Source organism: Saimiri boliviensis, chromosome 6, assembly GCF_048565385.1.
Source record: "Saimiri boliviensis isolate mSaiBol1 chromosome 6, mSaiBol1.pri, whole genome shotgun sequence".
NCBI lineage: Eukaryota > Metazoa > Chordata > Mammalia > Primates > Cebidae > Saimiri > Saimiri boliviensis.
Genome location: NC_133454.1, coordinates 49109782 through 49128981, shown reverse-complemented (window position 1 = coordinate 49128981; position 19200 = coordinate 49109782). Strand labels below are relative to the sequence as shown.

At 46.0% G+C, this 19200-nt stretch overlaps 1 protein-coding gene across 2 annotated transcripts in view; it reads left to right on the top strand.

The window, feature by feature from the left end:
- Window positions 1-19200, top strand: part of DRD2 (dopamine receptor D2) — a 67194-nt gene that overhangs the window by 9626 nt on the left and 38368 nt on the right. The gene's annotated exons all lie outside the window — the stretch shown is intronic.

Below are 19200 nucleotides of genomic sequence, written 5' to 3'. Positions count from 1 at the left end.
TGAATTGCCTCATAGAGTGTTATACTTGGAGGAACCCAATGTTACATGGCAGGGAAGTAGGAGAGGTGGACTAGAGCTCACTTCTGCCCAGGGATTTTCCTCTACAACTTGCTCAGGTTAGAGCATGTAGTTTTGAAGAAACTCAGTGGCTAAAGAATGGAATTTGGGCTGGGCGAGGTGGCTCACACCTGTAATCACAGCACTTTGGGAGGCCAAGGCAAGTAGATCATGAGGTAAGGTGTTCGAGACCAGACTGGCCAACATAGTGAAACCCCGTCTCTACTAAAAATACAAAAAATTAGTTGGGTGTGGTGGCAGGTACCTGTAATCCCAGCTACTCAGGAGGCTGAGGTAGCAGAATCACCTCAACCTGGGAGGTGGAGGTTGTAATGAGCCGAGATCATGTCACTGCACTCCAGCTGTGGTGACAGTGCGAGCCTCCATCTCAAAAAAAAAAAAAAAAAAAAAAAAGTGAATTTGAAGTGGAGAAGGACATAGGCAGGGACCAGACTATGAACCTTGAAGTCTTATGAAGGAGACTGGATTCCATCCTGAGGGAAACAAGAAGCCATTTTCAAGGATTGGGTTTTAAGCACAGGAATAACTGGAATAATTCCAATGATTCAATTTGCATTAAAAAAAATAATTCCAATGATTCAGTTTGCATTTAAAAAAATAGGTATCTGTGGATATCTGTTGTTCCTTGGCACCCGTCTCATGCCTGTAATTCCAGCACTTTGGGAGGCTGAGGCAGGCAGATCACTTGAGGCCAGGAGTTCAAGACCAACCTGGCCAAGATGGCAGAAACTCATCTCTACTAAAAATACAAAAATTAGCCAGATGTGGTGGCTCACATCTATAATGCCAGTTACTCAGGAGGCTGAGGCATGGGAATTACTTGAACTCAGCAAGCAGAGGATGCCGTGAACCAAGATCATGCCACTCCACTCCAGCCTGGGTGACAGAGTGAGACTCTGTCTTAAAAAAAAAAAAATCACAGAGTCTGCTATGTGGGGGAACTGATTACAGAGGATCCAAGACTGGAAGCAGAGTACCTAAGAGAGTTTGCAGTTGTTCAAACAAATGCTGGCAGGCTGTGGAGGTAGGAAGGCTTGAAAGATCTGAAAAGATATCTTAAATTTGCCAGAACTCAGTGACTGATGGGCTATGGAAGACGAGGGGAAGAGAGAAGCCAATGATTATTTAAAGACAATGAAGCAAGGGAATTAAGGACATCAGTAACAGTGTATGCATACTGGGGCAGAAACCTAAGCCAGGTTGAAAGGGAAGGGAAGATAGGCTGGTAGAATCGGTGGAGTGATGGTGTTGATGGAGTCAGAGAACTTCTATACTTGGAATCATTGAGCAGCTGGGATGCAAAGTCAACTGTGGTCACACCGTGGAGTCACTAAATTTCTAACCTCAGAGAGGAACACTCCTGGCTGTCAGTGCTCAGGATGCGATCATGGGAGCTGGTGACTAAAGTGGACGGTGTGCTTCGGGAGCAGGAGGCCAGGCATCAAGAGGCCAAGCTGTTGGAAACTGATTCCACCCAAGTCCATGGCACAACTTGGGCTGGAGTGGAAGACGGTGAGCTAGGTGCCAAAGGCAGTGACGGAGGGGAAGTGACCAGGACTGTATGGATGACAGTGACAAAGAGAAATAGAGTGGGCGTGGGTGGTTGGCAGGTACCTCAAATGAACAGAGTCTTTATGAGAGGGTCGGGGAGGTGGTAACGAGGCACAGGGATGTGGGGCTGAGCACTCTGCTGGAAGGGCTGCCGTGGAAGTGGTGCCCTCAGTGGAGGCTGGGAGGGGAGCCGCTGCTGCTGCCACACAGTACAGCCCTCCAGGGTAGCTCTTCTCATCCTGCTTTCTCTTCCGCTCCCTCAGTGGCTCATTGATCCCATTCCTCTCCATACGACAGAGAATGGAAGAAAAAGAGAAGAAAGGAGAAGAGAGGGTGGCAAGTGGGTATAGAGATGTACGTGAGAGAGATGAAAGGGGTGGAGGTTACAGGGGCTAGGAAAGAAGATGGATCTGTGGATATCTGTTGTTCCTTGGCACCCGTTGTGCCACATGTAACCTTTTACAACATGTTGTTTTCTCTGCCGGGATACCCCAGCCCTTAACCTCTAAGGTTAACTTCTACTCAGCTTTTAAAATGGAGCACAGGTATCACCTCTTCCAGGGGACCCTCCCTGATTTTCCTTCCTACACTCTTTTACCTGCCTGGGCCAGGGCCCTCTCTTCTATATTTCTCTAGCATACAGTATTGAATTATGTTGTCATTGCTTATTTGCTGGTCTATTTCCTTCCCTAGATGGTAAATTCCTCAAAGGCTGGAATGGAGTCCTTACCTCTCTAGCTCCTGGTGCCCACCCAGGACTGCACTGCACAGAGTGGGGCTGTCGTTGAGCCTCCGGCTCCCACAAACATGCACACACACCGTAACAACACAGCAGCATCCTCTACATTATTAAGCCAGGCTGGAATGCTCCTCCAGAAAGTGATTTAGACTGGAGACATTCCAGAGTGTCAAGGCTGTAAAGAAAGGGACATACACTAACTCTCCACATGAATGAGAAAATTGTACTGAGAGAGGGAAACAATGTGTTCAGGGTCTCATGGCTACTGAGCAGCAGACCAGTCCCAGGTCTGGGACCCATCACTGACACGGCCCACTTCCTACCACACCAAACCCTGTGCCCAATGGCCACACTGTGGCTGCAGGTAGCCACATCAAAAGTTTTCCTAATTTAACCAGCGCCAAAATCATCATCTTGTCCTTTCTTCTCCTTTCTGGGTTCAAAATTGCTGATTTGGTGAGCCTTATTACTCAGCCATCCTCTACTGCCTGGGAACTAGAGATAAGTGAAATGTAAAAGAAGGACCAGGCTTGTACTTACGTATTTTGAAGGGTTCACTTTATGTGATGGGGCTACAGCACCACCAACATTCCCGTTTTTTCACAGAGAAGCAGGTTGTAGGCAAGTTGGTGCTCAGTATATCATGTGACGTGCAAATGCTCCTTGAATGCTCTGCAGAGCTCACAGCCACAATCAAACACTACGTGACGGTGTCACATAAAATTGGGGAATCTATTGGTTTCGGTGGCAGCTGTAACAAAGTCCCATAAATCAGGTAGCTTAGAACAACAGAGACTCATGATCTTACAGTTCTGGAGGCTGGAAGTCTGAGCTCGAGGTGCTCCTGCATGGTCATGCTCCTTCTGAAGGCTCCAGGGGAGAAGTCTATCTTGTCTCTTCCAGCTCCCAGCTTCCCATGGCTCCTGGTGCTTCTTCGCATGTGGCAGCATCACCCCAATCTCTGCCTCCGTCTTCACATGACTGTCTCTCCTCCATGGCTCTCTGTCCCATCTCTGCTTCTTATAAGGCACACCAGGCATTAATTTAGGTCCACTCTAATCCAGTATGAACCTATCTCATCCCTAACTAATAACGTCTGCAAAGACCTACTTCCAAATGAGGTCATATTCTGAGCTTCTGGGTGAACATGAATTGGTGGGTGTGGGGGGCTTGGGGGCAGGGCTAGTAAGTTAATAAGTATGTAAGTAAGTAATCTCCAGTAAGGGAGCTTCCTGCCTTGGTGGCTCCTGGTCCCTATAGACACCTTTTGTTTCCTTCAGGGTAGGACTGTTTCCTTCCTAGTCACCTGTTTGGGAATAGCTACCCACTTATCTAATTGTAGCCTCATCTCCTGAGTTAAAAGGCAAATGAGGACAAGAAAGAAAGCAATTAGTACAACTGGGAGTTCAGGATTAAAAGGGATTCATTGACCTGCTGGCACAAAGGTTGGTAAGGAGGAAGAGTAAAGAGAGTTTGGAGGAAGAGAGGGGAAGGAAGAGGGTCCCTTGAATGTTCCGGCAAGGGAAGGCCAATGGGAACCTGGATTCCTGGGGCACTTGGGTACAGGCCCTGTGAGGGTGGTGATTGGGTGTGCATGTTAAATGCCTTTTATAGTCATAAGAAACTCAGGGATTGCTCCCCATGAGGGCGGCTGGGTGTGCCTATTAAATGCTTTATATAGTTATAAGGAACTCAGGGATTTGAAGTTGTTTACGCAGTGTTCATTCTACAAGCATTTATTAAATGCCTTCTATACATCAGGATTTCAGACCAATGCTCTAATTTCACAGATGAGCACACTGAACTCTGGTAGGCCAAGTGAATTACCCAGGATCTCTTGAGGGCAGAGTCAGGACTAAAATCCAAGTCTTTAACTCTCTCCATGCCTCACGCAAAGCAATGTTCTCTCATTTACTCCGGTCTGCCTTGGGGATCCCTGATCTCCATCAGGTAATAGTAATAACAGTAACAACCCCTGTATCTGGACAGGGCTTGACTGTGTCTGGGGTATGTTTCCAGAAGTCATTTTATTGCTGCTCCCTGATGTGTGGGGTGGAGGCAGGGGTAAGGAGGCTTCCTGACTCCTGCCACTGAGTTCAGCTTTGCTGGGGGTGGTGGAGGGGAGGCCTGGGACATGTACTCTCCATACAGAAGAAGATCAAGGACCTCTTAGAACTAGCAGGGTCTCATTCTCTGAAACAAACCCTAGACCCTTCAGGAACCCCATCATCAAGCTTGCCCAGCTGGCCAGTCTGCAAGGACGTAGGGGATTGTGGTGATGCTAGCGAGGTGTTCTGGGCCCCTGTAAATGAAGATCTTCTGGCCTGGCAGATTCATCTTCCAATAGGCCTGTCTTAGCACCCAGGTGGCAACATTGGTCTGTAGCATCTACCAGCAGGGCCTGCCCTCCTGGGCTTGCCAGTCTGGGTGCTGGTGTCTGATGACCTGGTCCACAGCTTAGTAATTCTTTGTTGAATGACTTGAGTAAGTCTGGAGAAAAACTTAATTCCCTCACTGTGATAGGTGAGGGAAGGTATTAGAGACAGAGGTGCAGGGATTTCCAAGGAGCTGTCCTCAGGCCAACTTTGGGACTTGAGGCCTTGGAGGCTCCATCTGGGACTCGGCATGGGGCCTGCACTACCTCCCCTAGCACACAGGATACTGGAGCCTCCCAGCTTCTCTGGGTTTCATCTCGTCTTCATCCCTGGGCAGCTGCCTGCCCTCTGTAGCATCTCCCCACACCCTGTCTCCATGGTAACATCACAGGCACAGGAGTTCATGGTCCTGGTAGGAGGAGAGGAGCAAAGGGCAGGGGCAGCGGCACATGTGGCCAGCAGTTTCCATGTGCCTTCTGAGCAGCCAGGCTCTCAAAGGCCAGGGAGGGTGGCTGCTCCAAAGCCTGGCAGCAAGGAGGGGCTAGGGCAGAGGGCCCCCCCAAGCAGTGCCTCTGAATATTCTTCTGTCTAGAAAAGGAGCTGGGGAGCTCTCAGCAGGTGAAGCCTCATCCCAGGAAGCTTTTGGAGGCTGGCAGCTCTAGTGTCTCCCTAGGTCAAGATCACCCCAGTCCAGCTTGGGGCAGAACCCAGATTCTCTGCGACCCAGGAAAGTCTGCCCACCTGAGTGTCCCCTCGTCCTCTCTCCCTGTCCTGCCCAGTCCCTGTTCCATCAGTCTGTGGCAGCTCACAAGTGCCGCTGGGGATGGGGGTGGCTGGGGAGGGCAGGGCACCCATACCAGCCGGGAGAAGGCAGGGTCCACTGGCAGCTTCGACCCCGGAGCAGCCCCTCCGGGTAACTGGAATCATGGTCGAGCAGCTTGTCTGAAGACAGTCAATTTGATAGTGGCTCTAATCATAGCCTCTGAGTTTCTGTCTGCCAGACACAGAGATCCAGGAAAACGTAATGGAATGGACACAAAAAGCAAAGAAATGAACAGTAGAGCTGGAATTTGGTAGATTTCTTCCCACACCCACAGAACTATTCCTTGGGGCCTACTGCCCACTTTCTTTGAAGATTTGACAATCTGCTGATTTGCTGGGCTTTCATTCTTTTCTTTGTTTTGTTTTTCTGAGGGGGGATTTAAAAACCATACATAATAATCGTACACATGTGACAGTTTGATGTGCATGCAATGTGTAATGATCAAATGAGGGCGATTGGGATATCCATCACCTCATTTATCTTTCCTTTATGTTGAGAATATTCCAAATCTTCTCTTCTATCTGTTTTGAATGATGCAATGTTATTGCTAACTCCAGTCACCGTGCTGTACTATTAAGGCTAGATCTTATTCTGTGTAACTGAATTTTTCTATCTATTAACCAACCTCTCTCTATCTCCCCCTCCCCTTCCCAGCCTCTCCTATTCTCCACCGCCATGATATCCACATTTTTTAGTTCTCACTGCTCGGCTTTCTTTCTAAGAAAAATGGACTCAGATGAGTCTTCATGGAGGTCTCTAGAGTTAGGAGTCTCAGGGTCTAGTCTCAGTTCTATTATCCTAACTGGTGGCTTGGGTATAGTTAACTTTACTGGTCCTCTGATTTTTTTGTTCTAAAATGATGGTTTTGGATTGGATGAAGTCCCTTACAGACTATAACCAACAACACCCGCACTTTTCAGCCTTCATTCATCCACAGCTGCATTTGAGGGTGACAAACCTTGCTTTAAAACACATACTCTATTAAGCTGTTTATCTTTCAGGCAGATGCTTTTTTTTTTTTTTTTTTTTTTTTTTTGAGACAGAGTCTTGCTCTGTCACCAGACTGGAGTGCAGTGGTGCCATCTAGGCTCACTGCAACCTCTGCCTCCCAGGTTCAAGTGATTCTCCTGCCTCAGCCTCCAGAGTAATTGGGATTTCAGGCAGGTGCCACCACACCTGGCTAGGTTTTTGTATTTTAGTAGAGATGGGGTTTCACTATGTTGGCCAGGATGGTCTCTATTTCCTGACCTCACTATCCACTCACCTCAGCTTTCCAAATTGCTGGGATTACAGGCATGAGCCACCATGCCTGGCCTAAAGCGGTTGCTTTCTTGTCCACAATAGAATTAAATTTACCCAAGTGAATAATATCTACCACTTTTAAATACTGACTATATGCATCCACTTGAATCTTTGTGACAACCACAAAAGATAGAAATTGTTATTTCCATTTTACAGATGAGAAAACTGAGACTCAGAGATATGAAGTAAATTGTTAATCAAGGCCACACAGGTGGTGAGAACTGAAGCTGGTATCTGAGCCTAGATCTGTCTGATACAATATTTCCATGCTGCCCTAGATCATATTTTCTGCGTATTCTTCTTCACTGTCACTATAATATGTATCACAATGTATGTGATAGCTTGCCTCTTATTTTCCCTGGCCCCATCACTGCCCCCAGCATGTAAGGTCAATAAGGACCTCACATAAAATCCTGCCCTTGGTGGTTAGTGAATAACAGACCCTGAACATTTGTAAAGAGCATGTACAAGTAAAGGAATGAATATATTCCAAAATTTTACAACGTGGGCAAGCTGGAGACTGTTTTTAAATATAGAAGTATGTCCACAGTGCCAAAATAGTGGGCATTCAATAAGTCTTAATTCATATGCAAATGTACACACACACACACACACACACACACACACACACACACTAATCAAAGGTTGTTTGTGGTGGTGTACACACAGAATAAGTTGTGGTGAACCAGTATTTCTTTCCCCAGATCAAAACTGATACATAGCCTTTCAAATAAATTAGTGCTTTAATCTTAGCTGATGTATTTGAAGGAAGGAGTCAATCCACAGGCTAGTGCCAGGGTGATCCTGTGGCCTCGCCATCTGTAACCATAAAGGGCTGTGTTTTGAGAAGGAGTAAACACAATCTTTTCTCTCATTTTTTTTTTCTGGTGATATTTGTAGGCCCACACCTGGCATTCCATGCCACCCATGTGGGTCAGAGATTACATATGCAGTAAGAAAGAAAATCAAAGCATGAAATGAGGAAATTACTGTTAACAGCATTTATCAAAAGGTGAGGCCTGGAAAATTATTTTAAAATTAAAAAAACCCATATACTGTGTATTACAAGGATGTGTGTTAATCTATATAAAAATGGCTAAATACCCAGGTTAGGCACCATTTAACCAGCAGAGCTGTTGCCTCGGGCAGTTGTTTTTCTAATTGCAGGTCTCGGCTGTGTCACCAGCCAGCTGGGAGCCTGAGGGGAGCTAAGAAAGTCTTGTTCTGTCCTTCTAATCCTTTTTCAACAGTCTGGCTTCCCTGCTGCCCAGGAGGGCACAGGTCTTCCATGCCCCTCCCCAGCCCAGGCTGCCGCTGGCCTGCTCTGTCCCACCTCTGGGGAATAGCCCTTGGAACCAGAGGCTGCTGTTAGATTCAGCTTCCAGGGCTAGGACATAATTGGCTCTGGCTCTAATGAGCAGGGCTAAGGTGGTAGAACCCATCACTGATTGGAACTGCTACCTGCAGAGGGACCAGGACAAGCATCAAGCTAACAGCTTGGAGAGCTGCCACTCGGACAGCCCATAATTTCCAAATTAGATACTCCTGAGGTCTGGATTTTGCTGTACAGACAGAGCTCAGGGGCAACTCTGGCAGAAGTTGGAGAAATTAGACACATTTTCATTCATTGTCAACAGGGTCCCAGGCTTCCCTTTCTTCCTTTTTCATTTACATGCAAATAGCGGCGGTGGGGTGGGGGTGGAGAGGCAGCAGAAAGGGGATTCTTGAGTTTAGGTTCTGGGGGCAGGGGTGGCAGGAGGCCTTGGAGCCAGTGAGGCCAGTTCTATTGCACTCTTTCGACTCGGTGGAAGCAGAAGTACTATAATCTTTGTAGATTCATCCTCGAGGGCCCTGCCCAGAAATAGAACTGTACAGTCCAAATAGAACTGTACAAAGAAGCATTAAACAAGAGAACAGTGTCTCTTTTTATTGCTGAGATTGCCCCTTCTTGTGGTTTACTTGTAGCTTTCTGTAATTGAATGAGTGGATATTTATTGAGTAAAGTGGCACTCTGTACTAGGCATATATTCTTTAACCACCCAGGCCCACTGGAGGGAGATAGACCATCTGATGTGGCCACGGCACCTCACAGAGGTTGAGTCACTTGTCTAGGGAAGTGGCACCATCAGGATTCAAATGCAGGCCTGTCTTCCCAGCAGCTACCTGCGTACTCTCATCTGCCTCTCCCATTGCCTCTGGAGCTGCTTGGGCCTCCTGTGTCAGTCTCTCAGCCTGGTGGCTCCTGTGGTGGTGGCCGCCTCTCAGATGCCACACATGGAGGCCCACGGTGAGCCCAGGGCTCCATTCATTGTTTTTTGCTGCAGGTTGGGTGTGTGCATGTGAATTCCACTGGGGACCACAATTTCTTTTCTCTTACTGTGGTAAAAAACAAAACACAAGTAACATATAATGTGAAATTTACCATTTAATCATTTTTATGTGTACAGTTTGGTGATGTTAAGAATATTTACATTATTGTAAAATAGATCTCCAGAACTTTCTCATCTTGCAACACTGAAGTTCTATATCCATTCAACACAAATTCTACATTTTACTCTCTCCACAGCCTCTGGCCACCACCATTTTACCTTCTGCCTCTATGAATCTGATTCCTTTAAGATGCCTCATATAAGTGGAATCATGCAGTATTTGTCTTCTTCTGCCTTATTTCCCTTAGCATCCTGTCTTCAAGTTCACCCACGTTGTAGCATGTGACAGGATTTTCTTCGTTTTTTAAAAAATTGTATTTTTATTGAAAAATAACAATCGAATGTATTTATAGGGTACAATGTGATGCTTCAATACATGTACATATTGTGGAATGAGCAAGTAAGGCTAATTAACATACCCATCACCTCACATACTTACCATTTTTTTATGGTGAGAACATTCAAAATTCATTCTTTTAGCAATTTGGAAATAGACAACTTGTCATTAGTAACTATAGTCGCCTTGCTATGTAATGGATCACCAGAATTTATTCCTGTTGTCTAATTAAAACTTAGTCAACCCCACTGTGCCAATAGGCTCTGGTAACCCCCATTTCACTTTCTACTTCTATGAGTTTGAATTTTTAGATTCCACATATAAGAGAGATCATACGGTATTTGTCTTTCTGTGCTTGACTTGTTTCATTTAGCATAATGTCCCCTAGATTTATCCAACTTGTCATAAATGACAGAATTTCATTCTTTTTAAAGGCTGAATTGTATTCCATGGTGGATATATATACCACATTGTTTTTTTAAATCTGTTCATCTGTTGATGGACACTTAGGTTTTTTCCAAATCTTGGCTATTGTGAATAATGCCACCATAAACATGGATGTATCTCTTCAACATACTGATCTCAGCTCCTTCGGAGATACACCCAGATGTGAGATTGCTGGATTGTATGGTAATTCTATTTTTAGTTTTTGAAGAACCTGCATACTATTCTCCAAAATGGCTGTGTTAATTTCTATTCCCACCAGCAGTTTGTAAGTGTTCCCTTTTCTCCACATCCTTGGCACCATTTGTTGTCTTTCATATTTTTGATAATAGTCATTCTATCCAGCGTGAGGTGATATCTTGATGTGGTTCTAATTTGCATTTCCCTGATGAATAGTGATGTTGAACATTTAAAATATATATATATGTTGATCTTCTGCATGTCTTTTTTTTTTTTTTTTTTTTTTTTTGAGAAATGCCTATTCAGGTCCTTTGCACATTCTTAAACAGGGTCATTTTTTTTAAAATCTTGGTATTGAGTAGTTTGAGTTCCTAATATGTTTTGTCTATGAGCTCCTCATCTGATGTATGATTTGCAAATATTTTCTCTCAATTTATTGTTTCCTTTATTTCGCAGAAACATTTTAGTTTGAAACATTTTAGTAATTCAATCTGTTGATTTTTCTTTTGTTTAGGGACTGTGCTTTCGGGGTCACATGCAAGAAATATTGCCAGATCAACAACTTACAGCTTTTCCCTTCTATTTTCTTCTAGTAGTTTTACCGTTTCAAGTGTTACTTTTAAGTATTTTGAGTTGATTCTTGTATAAGGGGTGAGATAGGGAACAATTTCATTCCTCTGCATGTGGATAGCCAGTTTTCCCAACACCACTCATCGAAGAGGCTGCCCTTTTCTTGCTGTGTGTTCTTGGCCCCTTTGCTGAAAATTGATTGACTCTGGATGCATGGGTTTGCTTCTTGGCTCTCTGTCTGATTCCATTAGGATTTTCTTCTTCTTAAGGCTGAATAATATTCCATTTTATATGGATGCCCCATTTTCTCTATCTACTCATCCATTAGTAGACTCTTAGGTTTCATCCACTTCTGCTATTATAAATAATGCTGCGGTGAACATAGGTGTGCCTGGTCCAAGGAGCTCTACAAGGAGACTGAGTAGAGAGTGAAGCTTTTCTGTTCTCCCCTTCAGCCAGGACAAAGTACAGACAATGCACTAATCTCTTCCTGATCAAGCCCACTGGGACGCAAGAGGGGATGGGTGGGTTACAAGTTATAGAGGGAGAAGCCAGGGCTTTGGAATCAGATGAGTTTAAGACCCAAGTCTGCCATCTATGGTCTGTGTGACCTGGAGCAAATTACTCAACCTCTCTGAATTCTGAATCCTAATTCATATATATTAATTTTTTTTTCCAAGACAGAGTCTCGCTCTATTGCACAGGCTAGAGTGCAGTGGCGTGATCTTGGCTCACTGCAACCTCCACCTCCTGGGTTCAAGTGTGAATCCTTCACCTGTAACTAGATTATTACAAGAGGTCCATACAGTGTGTGCTAGTAAATATTTTAACAACCAGCTCTCCAAAAATGCCAATGCTCTGATTGGAAACATCTACTGATTTTATTGTGTAAAGAGTCAAACTGTAGCTAATCTAAAGCCACCAACCTCCCTTCTTTAAATGTAGAGTGGGGAAGAGTGATCCACACCAGCTCCAGTACACCATTGGTCCATGTATAGAATGTCTTTCCTAGTATTTGGGATGTGTGAGTTTCTCTATTAATATTAGTTTCCTTTCTAATATTCCATCCTCCCCTCATCAAAGGGACTCTGAGTAACCTAGGTGATAAGAACGGTTGCTCAATTCTTCATGATTATTTGACAAATATACATTGACCTTCTATTACATACAAAACCCTGTCCTAGGAGTAGAGTATAAAGGTGTGGGGGGATGAGGAGGGGACTTTTAAGAAATCATATGACCCAGCCCTGGCTTTGGAGAGTCCAGCTTGGAAGGATGACTCCTTCCATGTGCCAGCATCTCCATCATGGGACATGTTAATCACCCGTGGACTTGTTTCTCTCCCTGTACTGTGGTCTCCTGGAAGATAACAAGTCTGTCTTGTTTATTTTGGTATCGTTATTGCCAGCATTTCAAAAGTATCCAATAAATAGTTGTCAAATTATTTTATGACCTTGAAATCTACCCAAGGAGGCATGACCAACAAATCCAAGACAGAGAAGAATACAAGAAAACAGGCAATCGTAATTATAAAACCACTCATTTGATAGGCATCTTACTACTTCAAAGCATTTTCAGTTAAAATAGTTAACACAGACTGAGTGCTTATCAGCATCCTTGCAACATACATTGCCTCATTTAATCTTTACAACAACCCAATCTGTACAGCTACCCCAATGGGGTAGATGCTGTTATCAACCCCACTTCCTAGATGGATAAAATGAGCAAAAGCAGTTAAGTAGGTTCCTCAGTATTTTTTGTTGTTGATATTGTATGTTTGGAGCCAGGGTGGGAACCTAGGACATGATGTTTAGTGCCCCATGGAGTAGAGAAAGCAGGAAGCTTTCCTACGTATTCATTTGATAGGTGATAAAACTGTGGCTTAGAGAGGGAGATGGAGATTAAGTGACTTGGCCTATTCACTCAGCTAACAAGACGCAGAACCCCAGGACTAAAACATAGGCCTTTTAACTCCTAATAAAATAAACAGCATAATATAAAGTATGGTGTGAAGTACTATAGACAAAAAGAGCCAGTGGCTGGGCAGAGTGGCTCATGCCTGTAATCTCAGCACTTTGGGAGGCCAAGATGGTGGATCACTTGAGGTCAGGAGTTTGAGACCAGCCTGGCCAACATGGCAAAATCCTGTCTCTACAAAAAAAAAAAAATACAAAAATTAGCTGGGCATGGTGGCAGGCACCTGTGATCTCAGCTACTCGAGAGGCTGAGGCAGGATAATCACTTGAACCCAGGAGGCGGATGTTGCAGTGAGCCAAGATTACACCACTGCTCTCCAGCCTGGATGACAAAGCAAGACCTTGTCTCAGGAAAAAAATGTGGGCAGGTTCAGAGAAGGACCGTACTTCTGGGATATCAAGTGGTCAGTGGTCAGGGAAGATTTCCAGAAGATGTGTGGTTTGAGAAGGACTCTGGGGAACTGAAAGTGGGACCTGAATCAGCAGTGTCTCATACCCTGTCCCCTAGTGTGCACACATGAACACGCATGCACTAACGCACACACGCACACACACACCACACATGCACAAGCACACGCACGCACACACACACCACACACACGCACGCACACGGACATACACATTCAGGTGCGCGCATGCACACACACACACACACACACACACACACACACACACACACACAGCAGTGGCCCTGGCCCTTGCTCCTCAACATGGAGAGCAAGGACTAAACCTCAGACTAGCTTATTCCATCTTCTGGAAGCTACAGCTTCACAGTTGCGGCTTTTCTTGTGTATTTATTTTTCAAGTTATGTACATAAAGGATCCACTGGTCCCTCAGCTGCCAGACAACATTGGCCTTTCTCCTGGCTTTTATCTCTGACTCCTGGTGAGGTTGTCATGCTCTCAATTACCTGAAACACGCCTGTGTCCCAATATAATTTGAGGTCAGCCACCTCTTCCTTTGTGAGCAGTAAGTACTACAACCACACAGCCGAACTTAAAGCACAGATCCCTATTCAAAGAGGAAGCATGCTGGCTGTCCTGCAGGCCTCTCAGGCTGCTGGCAGGCGAGCTGGGTGTGAGTTAAATGTGTTGGGTTGGAGAGGGCCAGAGGCAGCGAGAAGAAATGGGACAGTGGAGTTCACTCAGCCTCCTAATCCATCCCAGCTACTGAATTTTCCTGTGAATGTTTATTTTTTGTCATGTACACTGTTAAAGTAATATTTTTCAAAAGGTTAAAAATCTGTTTCTCAAACAATTGCATATCAAAGATTTATTTAACTTATTAATGAGACGACTAGCAGAATGACAAAGGTGGGTTTAAGAGAGGATACAGGCCTGTAATTCTAGCACTTTAGGAGGCCGAGGCGGGCAGATCCCTTAAGGTCAGGAGTTTGAGACCAGCCTGGCCAACACAGTAAAACCCTGTCTCTCCTAAAAATACAAAATTCAGCTGGATGTGCTGGCGGGTGCCTATAATCCCAGTTACTTGGGAGGCTGAGGGAGGAGAATCACTTGAACCCAGAAGCAGAGGTTGCAGTGAGCCAAGATTGCACCACTGCACTCCAGCCTGGGTGACAGAGCAAAACTCCATCTGAAAATAAATAAATACATAAAAAATGAAAGAAGATACAGAAAAAATTTTATGTATATATACATTTTATATATATATATATGGAATAAATCTGGAATAAGATTGCTAAATTAGATTCAAAACTTATTGTCTCACAGGGCAATACAATCAAGGTTTTGGACTATCTTCTCTACTGGACGGAAATCACTCATATGTTACCAACTTTTCTACCCGTTAGCATCTATCTTATAGGATTAGGCCCCTTGTGGATGGTAAATAGTAAACAAATAAAATGGATTCTCCTTCAGAGTCAAAGCCTGAGGTGGGCTTGCTGCCTTTTTTCCAAGTTTTGCATACATTTTCTTAACAGATTAAAAGAATCTAGCCAGTCCTGTGCAGTGGCAATTCTGTAAGTTGCTGAATATTTCCATTCCAATTATGTGTTCTGGAACCAGGGAGGTAACCACAGGATGGGTTCAGACACCCACTGGACCCAATGTGAGAAGGAACTGAGCTAAATCTCCATTGATTGCCTGACCTCCAAAAGCCCCTCCTCTGACTGCGGGCCACAGTGATGTTCTGGGTCTCCTGGAATCAGTGTCATTAGGGCCTGGTCAGAGCTCTCACCTAATTTAGTAACCCTCCAAAAGTCTGATTATTTTATTTTCCCAATGCACAGTTACCCTGGTAAAGCCAGAGGTCCCTTTGAGGAAAGCTAGGAGAAATATTAACAGTGTACATTTTTGGCGGGGTTCTCCCTCAAGAGGACCCAGTCTCTCCTTCATTCAGGGGTTCTGCATCTGTCAACGGGTTCAAATCTGGGAATTAATCAAGGGCCATAACTCTCTGTTTTGGTAATTACAGTTAGACTTCTGATCACTTGATGTAGAACACTCCTCTACGTAAAGAGATTAAGTAAGAATGTAGTAGACTGCCTACCTATTTCTCTGCCAAGGATACCAGGATCACGTACCCAACGCCGTAGGTCTCAGACTATTTTATTAACTGCTTTGACTCTGCTGTCTGTTAGGGCCTGGTGAAAATGTGGGGTTTGGGGGAAGAGCCTGTGAGGCAGAATGTTGAGATGTGAATTCTGATCCTACCTTTGCTACTAACCAGCTGAGTGATCTTGGGCAACTAGAGAAGCCTCTCTGTGCCTGCTGCTTCAACTCTTAAAGAGGAAGTAGTAACCCTGCCCTGTTTGGTTAGAGGGCTGTTTTTTGGCCTTCAAAAAGCACAACAATGTTGTTAACTCTGGCTTCTTGTTTGGCATTGGTGTTTCAGATGGTGTGAGTAGAGGGCGCAAGCTGGAGGTGCTTTGGCTCAGCTAGCGTGATGAGTTAGTTGCCGGCATTTCACGATAAGGAGATTTCAAATAAAAGTTCCAATGTCTGTCTTCTTTTGAAATATTGGAAGTTCTGGCACATTCTCAAATGGCAACAATAGACTAAGGGTCCCATTCTCTCCAGTTTGCCAGCCACCCCCCACTGCTTCACTTGTGAGCATTGCATTCATGGAGGGTGGCAGGTGCAGCGCTGGGTGTGGGGAGTCAGTGCACACAGAATGGAAGATACGTGAACTGCACAGTGAGATGAGTGCAGCCGCAGGGCTGGTGCGAGTCTGAACGATAGCTCAGGGAGCAATCAGTTCTACCCCGAACCAGGAGGAGCCTCTGCTCACTAAACACCGCCTCCAGATCCTTTCTTGGTTTCTAGCCATTTTGCTCTGATTTTGGGGTGAATTTTCATTTCTCTGGTAATCTCTCTGGCTCCAATTCTTGGAAGACCCATCTGGCTTGTCTGAGTATATCCACTTGGTAAGTATTCATGCCTTTTCTGCACTCTCTTCAACTATCACTCCAGCTTAAAATCATGGCTTATCTGCCCAACAGTCCTCCCCTGGCTGGCACCATCGTGGTGGGAACAGTTCCATGTTATGGCTGTCATTCTGCTAGCCCAGCATAAACTTCATTCAGAAGTTTTGCTGTGTACCTACTGTAGCATGTGCTCGGGGGAAGCAGCATCATGCTTTTCCAAGCCTGCCCTTGGCTCTCATGGTCTGTTCTGTTGGAAGGACGTTTGCAGTTCCCAGCTCATTTGTGTAGCACAGATGCTTGACATGTCCAAACACCATGAATGCCAAGCCCTCCCTGCCTCACCTGCCCAATTTCCTAGGGCATCTCAGGTTTCCTCCTCCTCCAGGGGTCTGGGACATGCCTCACCTTTACAATGTTACCTTGGCAGAGTCTTCCATGTCAGACTCTATGGGAGCACAGCAGGAAGAAGTCTTGATGAACTCAGAGGGTTCCAGGAAGGCTCCTCTAGGAGGTGAGCTTTACCCCTTGAAGAATCGCAGGATTTAGACAGCTGGGAATGGGGAAGCAGGTGGAGAAATGGCAGCATTCAAAGGAGGATGAGGCAAAGCAAGGGGGTATGAAAGTCACAGACCAGATCAGCTCCAGCTGTAGTCTAGCCTGTCCACAGGAGGGGCCAGCGGGTAATGTGGGAAGATCAAAGGCACAGAGCTAAGTATCTAGACTATCCCCGTCAGGGAAGTCATAGAAGATATTTTGAGCAAGGCAGTGACATGAGCTTGAAACCGTGGCTTTGGGAGGTGAACTTGGTGGGCATGTGTGGAATGGTCAGGAAGGGAGGCTAAAGGTAGGGGTGGGGAGAGGCTCTTGAATTTGGCCCCCTGCTGACCCCTCCCATCTCCTCTATCCTGCCTGGGCCTGTGTGCCTGGTCTCCTCTGTGCAGACCCAGTGTGATGCAGCTTCAGAGGTGGCCAGGGAGAGCTACCTGGCTCCTTATCAATCCTTCCCACTCTAGGGAACCTGAATGAGGCCTGAGCGCAGGCCTCTCTGGGAAGTGGCAATAAGCCTGAGGAACAGACAGAACAGACTGCTGTACCCATGCCCTTGGATGAGGACAGTGAACAACACCAGGCTCTCTGGCTCTGTCTTCCTCCTGTTTCTCTCTCATGGCTGGGGCTGAGATGGAGACAGGTGATTAATGCTGCTGTCAAGGGAGCACCACGTTGCAATTACTGAGATGCCACCTCCTTCAGAAGGAAAAATATTGTGGCAGTGACTCCTGGGCTTTTTAGAGTGGGGAGCAGCTCTGACAGGGAGCCAGGAGTCTCTGCGTTTCCAAGAATAGCCAGGGAGTTCCCCTGGATCTTGAGGCGTGGTTTTCAGCCACTGTGCACTGGGCTGGGCTGTGCTGTGCTGCTGGAATCACATTTGCCTGCTGGTTCCTTCCAAGGAGCGGCTGCCCCAGGTTGAAGCCAGAGTCCCTTACCCATTGCTCTGGGCTACCCTCTGGGCTTGGGAGCTCTACTGGCCTATGGACCAGAGATCTCATCAGGACAGGAAAAGAGTATCATTAAACTCCTGCATCTTCCTGCCTCAGAGCTCGTTATCTCTGGTGACTCACTAACTCGCTGTTTCTTGGTTCCATCTCACAGAGTGATGATGACTTCTAGCCTGAAGGTCCTCTGATTACGTTCTCTGCTGCCAGACCCATCTCTAGAGCCACCTCAGGATCCCTTTGTGGGATCTTACCTCCATCATGGCTGCAGACACCTGCTTTAACCACAGTAGACAGTTGTCCCCAGACTGACAAGCAGGAAGGGTGTGGGCATCCTGAGCTCCCTCCTTTGGCTACTGGCCCCTCAACTTGGACAGGGCTGGAGATTGCATCATGGCAGATTAGAATCTTAGGACTTGTGGGAGGAAGCCTTGCATATCTTCTGGTGTGGCCACACATGTTTATTATAAAAGGACACCCAGGGCCAGAAAAGGGAAGCCACTTGCTTGAGGTCACATGGTTGGAAATGTGAGGCAGAACAGGGGCCAGAAGCCAATGCTGACTGTGGGTCAGAATTCTGTCCCTGCACACCGTGACCCTTGTCTGTTTTGCTTCATGGACCACTGACATCCCATAGCTCCGTCTGCCTTCTCTATTGCCCACCAAACCCGTGTGTGTTTGTTCGTTCATATGCAAGGTGAGTGGTGAATTTGCTGGTTGGCTCATATCCACCGCAGGTGATAGAACAAGTAGCACCTTCTTTTCTTTCTTTCTTTGTCTTTTTTTTTTTTTTTTTCCCAGAGCGTGGTATGGAAGCCTTGAATCATGTCAAAATTTCCTTGTCTTGGTTCTCACAGCCATTTCCTTCCACCCATACCAAGCATTCTGTGCAAGAGGGATGTGCCAGAAACTGCAAATTCAATTAAAACCCCGAGAGAGCTCACCCAGGAAAGGTGCAGGGGTGGGGAGAGGATTTTATGATTAAAAAAACAACGTCATGGAACCTGAGCAATGCCAGTGCAGCAGCAGCAGGGACAGACACGGGCTCAATGGAACAGAGTATGGCCGTGCAGCCCAGCAGGCCTCCCGACTGCACCCTAGGCCTGGGGAGGGGCGGGGCTGCTCTCTTCGGAGGCTGGAGCAGAAATGAGGCAGGTTTGGACTCCCAATGGCTGTGATATGTTAGAGGATCCCAAGTTCCCTGAGGGCATCTACACATATCCATGGTTGCTCAGCATTTGTGCAGCCCTCTTCTTGTCGGGGGAGTATTCGCTTAGGAGTCAAGACTGTAGATGAAGCCCCCCGGTGGCCAGTTAAGAATTCTATCATATCAGCCATCAGATCCTCTGGCAATGGCATGGATGGTTTCTTGAAGACTCCCCCCCTCTCCCCCGACTTTGGAAACACAGGGAATATGCCTTATTGTCGGTGATGGCATCATCCTCACTCACCACCAACACTGAGTTCCTAAATGGTGCTCTTATAGAGCTTCTCTCTGTTTTTCATTTTCATGA